Source organism: Giraffa tippelskirchi, chromosome 1 (genome assembly GCF_054371585.1).
Source record: "Giraffa tippelskirchi isolate mGirTip1 chromosome 1, T2T-mGirTip1v1.2.pri, whole genome shotgun sequence".
NCBI classification, from domain to species: Eukaryota; Metazoa; Chordata; class Mammalia; order Artiodactyla; family Giraffidae; genus Giraffa; species Giraffa tippelskirchi.
In genome coordinates, this window is record NC_137275.1 from 862,005 (window position 1) to 868,886 (window position 6,882).

Here is a 6,882-nt window from a genome sequence, read left to right on the forward strand (position 1 = left end):
AAAACGCTGCTCCCGGCTGAGGGCATTTTTTTTTGAAGCAATAACCTCACTGCCCCGCCCCCTCACCGCCCCTCCTAGGCAGACAGCAGCAACAAGGAGCAATTACATGCTGTCGATATTAATTCAATTAAATCCAGGTTATTTATCGGGTATTATGGAAGAAGATTCTCTAGTCTTACGGAGCCGGGGCGTGACTGAGGGAGTGGGCAAGGTACGGGCCTCGAGCAAAATTGACTGTGGCACAGGCCAGAAATCAGCGCGTGTCCAGAGGGAGGGGGGCGGGGTGGGGGCAGCATGGGGCTCCTCTCCCTGCGGAGAAGGATGCAAATCCAGGCAGAAGGTGTCTGAGTCCTGGCTCTGCTGCAAACCGCTGGAGAGGCCTTGGGCGAGTCATCTGAGGCCTGGCCTTGGACTTTGCAGCTGAAGATTGATTTTGGATGATGAAGGTGGCAGTGACGATGCCAACAGGGGTGGTAATGACAGATGGCAACCGACATGACGAAGGAGTTGACGGCGACGACAACGATGGTGAAGGTGAGGATGACGGTGGGTGTGGTGGTAGTCGTGGTGATGGTGATGGTTGTGGTGGTGGTAGCGATGGGTGATGGTGAAAGTGGTGGTGATGGTGGTGGTCACCAGGGTCTGGGTGTGGGAAGTGAGAGGCCATGACTGGGATGCAGCTCGGGAGGAGGGCTTAGCAAAGGCAGAGAGAAGCCGTGGGCTAGGCCTGGAGGCAGCGGTTTTCACCTCCACAGGGGGTACGTTCATCACACTGGTAGCAGGTACTGCACCCTGGTGGGTTCAAAGGACAGAGCCCCACCCTCTCCCTGCGTAGAGGCTGGGGGTCGGAGCCAAGGTGTTGGCAGGGGAGGCTCTCGGCTGGTCCCCCCGCCCCTGGCTGCCGAAGTCTTCCTTCCAGACTTCCCTCCCGTCTTCACAGCACGTGTTTCTTCCCTTCTTCTGGTGATGACACCTGTCATTGTTTTAAGGGCTCTCCCACTCCACCAGGACCTCAGCGTCACTAATCACATTGCAAAGACCCCGTTTGTGCGGGCAGGCCCCCGCGGCAGGTTCCAGGTGGAGAGGGATTTCGGAGGCCTGGACGGCGCAGCCTTCAGGGAGCCCGGCGGTCACAGCTGCCGGTGACCTCTCTGGAGACCACCACCCTCCCGTGTGCAGCTGAGGGCGCCCTGCACCCGTGGACGATGCTCTCTGACTTGGCCTTGAACCTCAGCCGGTGCGGACATCTGCGAGGGGCCGGGGTCCACTCTGCTCCCTGGGCCACGCTCGCCGCCTCCGGCTCCCAAGGTGGGCTGCCCGTGGCCTGACGTTGGACACCGTGTCTAACCGGCTGAGATTGACCTGTTTGGGGCTCCTCACTGCAGCTGAGTGATTTGATCTGAGCCCCAGACAGCAGGCGGGGCTGTAATTGGATATGATGGGATGGGAGGGCCACTCTCCGAGGAGGGGATGGCTGCCCGGCAACTGGGGGGGCTCAGCCGGCAGGCGGGGCTGGGGCAGTCACTGTCGGTGGGAGATAAGCCCCTCACCCTCAGCCCCAATCTCCTGGCTGGGGTCACGGACAGAGCCTGAGGCCAGATGGAATGAACATGGACGCTGTCCGGAGCTGCCTGGCTGCTGCCCGGAGGGTGCCGTACAATTAGTTTTAAATATCAATTTCACGGCTGCTCAGGGGAGGAGAGGAGCAGGCAGGTGACGCCTGATGCAAACTGCATGCTTCTTGCTGGAACTTGACGAGGAAAGGTGGAAGCTGTCAACTTCGCCTTCAGTGGAGGGAAGGCCAGCCACCTCCTGTGGGGCCTGGTCCATCTTGACTGCAGGGCTGCCGGCCCCTCCCGTCTCCCTTCCAGCCCTACGGGACTTCCCTGCCTCCATCCCTTGTCCACACTAGTCCCTTCCTGCTCCTTCCTCGGGGTTGGCTGAGAAAGCCCCCTCCTCCAGGAAGCCCACCAGGAGAGCTCCTTCTGAGACCATTGATCCTGTTCTGACCAGACCTCAGGCCAGTGCTGTGCTTCTTTCAGAGAATGGGCATGCCTGTGGCCCACCTGCCTCCCCCGGCCCCCTCCTGACCAGGCGCAGCTCTGGCCAGCCAGGCTCTGGTGCCAGGAAGCTGAAGCGAGTGAGGCTGTGGCCCGAGGGCTGGTAGAATGGGATGGGGGACCCACTGGAGCCAGTGCCAGGGATGACTGCGGATAGAAGGGACCTGGGGAGGGGGCACCGCCCTGCTCTAAAGACCGGGGCCCGGGGGCGGTGGGGGGGCAGGAGAGTAAGGGGCAGTGATGAGATCTGGAGGGCTCATGGGTGAAGGAGCTGGGGAGGGCTACCACACAGAGGAAGGGGCTTTGGGCCCAACCTGGAGATAAAGGCAGAGCCCGCGCCGAAGAGTTGAGAAGGTGGCCCCCTTTGTGGGGACAGGGAAAGCCTGGCGAAGTCCCCCCTGGGCAGCCCACCGCGACCCTCCCGGTGCGTACCCCAGGTGGCCAGGCGCCCAGCCCACCCTCCGCTGGACTGGAGGGCGCTGAGCCGCCCTGGGGGCTGCCCTGGCCGGTGTGGGCCTGGGTGCGCGCGCCCGCCCCCCACTTTCCATTCGGGGTGGTGGGGCGTTCGGGCCGGCCCCGCAGGGCGGGCGCCCAGGAAACGACGCTAAGCGAGGGCACCTGCCGGCTCCGCGGGCCAGGGCGCGCGGCCCCCGGCGCGGAGCCGGTCCCCGGGGCGCCCCTTCTGCGGCGGCCCCGGGGGGTGGTCTCCGGACGCGCGGCGGAAGCGCCGGGCGGCGACCCGGGGTCCGCGCGCCTCTCACCCGCCGCGCCGCCGCGCAGGCAATTTGTCTCCGTCTCCCCTCTCCTAAAACACTTTTATCAAAATTGGCGGTCACACCGCGCTGAACCGTGGTGGCCTCAATCTTAAACGCCGCGCTGCAGATTTTAATTTGGGGAAGATTAATGCGCTCGCGGCGTCGGCGGCGCCGCGCCCGTTATCGGGCCTGACGGGTGTCAGCGGTCCCCGCGCGCGTGTCCCCGTGTCCGGGTCCCCGGGGCCGCCGGCGCCGCGCCCGGCCGGCTGGGGGAGGGGGCCCGGGATGCCGGGGGCTCGGCGCCCCTGGGAGCCAGGACCTGCGCCGCGCTCCCCCGGCCGCCAGGCCCCCTCCCCGGGCCCTGTGGCCAGTCACCCTCCATCGCGGAGTCCAAAGCCGGACCTCCAGGGCGACTCCCGGTCTCCGGACCTCACACCCCGCTGAGCCCTGGCTGGGAAAGTTAGTGTCGGGCGGGCCCTGAACGCGACTCCTCAACCCCGCCCCAGGGCAGGGACGCCTGGCCTCACCCCGCCTCCAGGGTCTCTCCAGCGTGGCCCCCACTTCCAGGCGACACCCCTGCTTTCAGGCCCGTGGCCCTTGACCCCAGGCTCAGTTGACGGGTTGGGGGGTCGGTGAGCGGTCAGCTCACGCCCTCTTCTGTTCAGCCCCACAGGGACACCTGGCTCCTGGAGTGGCCATCCGCGCCCGCTGTGTGCCTGCCTCTTTCCCTGCCCCTGCTGTCCCCAGGCCTGGATCAGTCCTCCCCAGATCCCCCTCCCTCCTGCACGGTGACCTCCTGCAGCTTGGGGTGTCTGTCTGTCCCGCCTCTGGCCCTAGAGCCTTCAGCTCCAGCAGGTGCTCAGGGATGTGTCCCTACCCCCACCCCACCCCCGAGCACTGACCTTGGGGAAAGGCCTGGTCTGGATGCCCGGGACTGGAGGGACCTAGTGGGGAGAGGCTAGGGTCAGGGAGGACCCACCCCTGAGGGGCTCCCAGGCAGGGGCCACGGGCCCATAAATGGCTCTCCTTGGGACCCTGAGCTCTTGGCTCTCTGACCTGCCCCCAAGCCCTATGCCCCCCTTGCCTTCACCCCGCACCAACCCTGCTGCCCTGGGGAAGCCTCCCATCGTCCCCACAGCGGCTCAGAGAAGGGCAGGGCACACTCTCGGCCCTGGCACCGAGAGATGCCTCACCAGCCACTCTGGGCACCAGAGAGCAGCAGGTGGAGGTCAGGGCTGGGCATCAGAGCACAAGGCCCGATTCACGGGCTGGGCTCCGTCCAGTGACTCCATGTGGCCAAGGGTCTGCCCGCGCTGGCGCTGCAGGGTCTGCTCCCACGGGTCCTGGAATATGTGGCTGCTCTTTGGGTAAAATTGGTGGACACGAGAAGTTTGAACCACTGGTTCCATTGGTCCACTATGTGACATTCATTCATTAATTCAGTGATATTCACTGGAGTCTGGCTGCAAGGGGTACCGAGGGGTCAGCAAAGCCCCATCCCACTTGTGAGCCACATGTGACCTCCCCAGTGATGGGAGCTGAGAGACCAGTGGGGGGACCGCCCCAGAGTCAGTGGACGTGGAGGCTGCGGTGTGCGTCACACTGGTGATGGGCGGGGCTCCCAGGGCCGCAGAGCTGGAGGCTGAGGGCCTTGGGCAGAGTCTGCACCACAGACGTATGAGGGTCAGAGGGCGTGGAGGGATGGGGCCAAGGGTAAGGAAGGGGTCCAGGAGGACATCCTGCTTGTGGCCCAAGCACCAGGAGCGTGGGGTGGGCGCTCAGCTGGGATGGAAGGACCACATCCTGGTCTGGACCCTTGGGAAGTGGGGGCAGGCATCAGTCACTGAAGGTTCTGCTCCAGCCTCTGTAGAGCTGAAGTGAAGCTGTGGGGAGCTGGGCAGGGGCCCAGGGGCTGCGTCCAGAGAGGAGAGGGCATCCTGGGTGTGTGCACACTTGGCTCTGAAGTCTTGCACTTGCAGGCTCTCCTTGCCCTGCATGAGTGGTCAGGGAGGGCTTCCTGGGGGAGGAGACCCCGAGGGAAAGAACTGGGGAAAGGTGTCCAGGGCCAAGGACAGGGAGGGAAGGAAGAAGGACGTCAGGGGTGGGGAGAAAGGCAGGAGCTGCTGGGGTCTCAGAAGTCATGTGAGCCATTGGCCTTGATCCCAAGGTGATGGAGGGGGATGGATGGTGGGGGATGGAGGGGGTGGGGCATGGAGGGGGTGGGGGATGGGGGTGGATGGTGGGGGGTGGATGGTGGGGGATGGTGGGGGATGGAAGGAGGGGGAGGAGGGATTGATGGGGGAGGGGAAGGGGATGGATGGTGGGGGGTGGAAGGGAGGGGGTGGTGGGGGGTGGAGGGGAGGGGGTGGGTAGCAAGATGAATGGGGGGGTGGAGGGGGGATGGAGGGGTGGGGGATGGGAGGATGGGGGATGGTGGGGGAGGGAGGGAGGGGGTGGGGATGGAAGGAGGGGGAGGGGGAGGGGCATGGATGGAGGGGGAGGGGAAGGGGATGGATGGTGGGGATGGTGGGGGTGGAGGGGAGGGGGATGGTGGGGGTGGTGGGATGGAGGGGGTGGGGCGGGTAGCAAGATGAATGGGGGGATGGAGGGGTGCGGGATGGGGTGCAGGATGAGTGGGAGACTCGTGGGGGGATGGTGGGGGATGGATGCAGATACATCTATTCCCAGGTCCCCTGAGCAGGCGCTGAGGGCTCGTTCCTCCTCCTTGACCAGTGGGAATGGAGAGGAAGGACAATCATGCGGATCCCTCCCCAGACACGTCGTGGCCTGACCTCAGGGAAGAGGTAACCGTGAAGTGGGGTCTCCTGGCTCAGCTGGACGGAGAGCCGTCAGCCCCAGCACGGTTGCCCTGTCTGTGCTGGGTGCGGAGTGCGTGGAGCTGGGCCCCAACCCCAGTCCCCCCCAGGCCCCTCTCTAGACCCCATGGTGACCAGGTCAGTAGGAGTCCCGGAATTCGCTGCGGCTAACTCCAGTGCTGGGCAGTGGAGGCTTGGACAGGCTGGAACCCGTGGCACCGTCCCAGGGCCATCTGTCTTGCCAACTGCTGTTGCCATGACACCCATACCTCCCAGCTTTTCAGGTGGTCTGTGGGTTTGGGGTCCTGGGAGGGCGCATCTGATTGGCTGAGCCCAGGTGTTGCCAGGACCCAGCTGGGGTGGGGTCCCAGGCCTGTCCACTCCTACCGCCCACAGGAGAGCTGCTTTCCCAGGGGCCCTGAAGACCTGCAGGTAGGTGACGGCTAGTGACAACATTCAAGGGCTCGTTGGACCTGGGATTCAGAGGGAGGGCCCCTCGCCACCCCCAAGGCCACCAGGACCTCATGCTGGGAAGACTGTCCCGCAGGCTCTGTGAGTGTCCTTCACGGGTTTGATTTGGTGGAGAAAGCCCGTTTAGGTTCTCCGAGATTGTTCATGAAATCCCCATCTATAAATATAATCTGAGAGCCTACAACTCATCAGTAATTCCACTCTCCCGGCCCTCGGGGGTTCCTGTCTCCCAGCTCCGCCAGAAGCAAGGTGCCAGGGCAAAGATGCCCCCAGCCCCCTTGGAGGGCATAGCTGCCTTCAGAGTGGGGAGCTACCGAGTGTGGCAGAAATGAACTCAGCATCTTTCAGGGAACAAAATCATTGAGCTCACAGACTAAATTTAACAGCCTAATAGAAATATGCAGGTGAAGGTACAATTAATTTTAATTACTAGACTATACACTGTTGGTTGCACAGCCATGAGTAAAATTAAAATGGCAATCACAATTAGGAAATTGCGACCTCATTGTGCAACAAATTAGTCACAAATTAAAAGTGCGTCCACGCTGCCTCTCCTGGAGCTTTACGGCCGTTCCTGCTCCGCAGCCTTTGTCCTCCCAGGGTGGGAGCTGACCTCTCGGACCAGAGAAGCACTGTAGTGCTGAATAAGCCAAGGAAGGGGACCCTCTCGGGTCACCTGCCCCCAGGGGTCCCACTGGCCGGTCCAACCTACAGGCCCCAGCCCCAGTTTCCCCAAGTCCATGGAAGGCCTGGCTCTGATTTCCTGCCAGCCACAGGCTC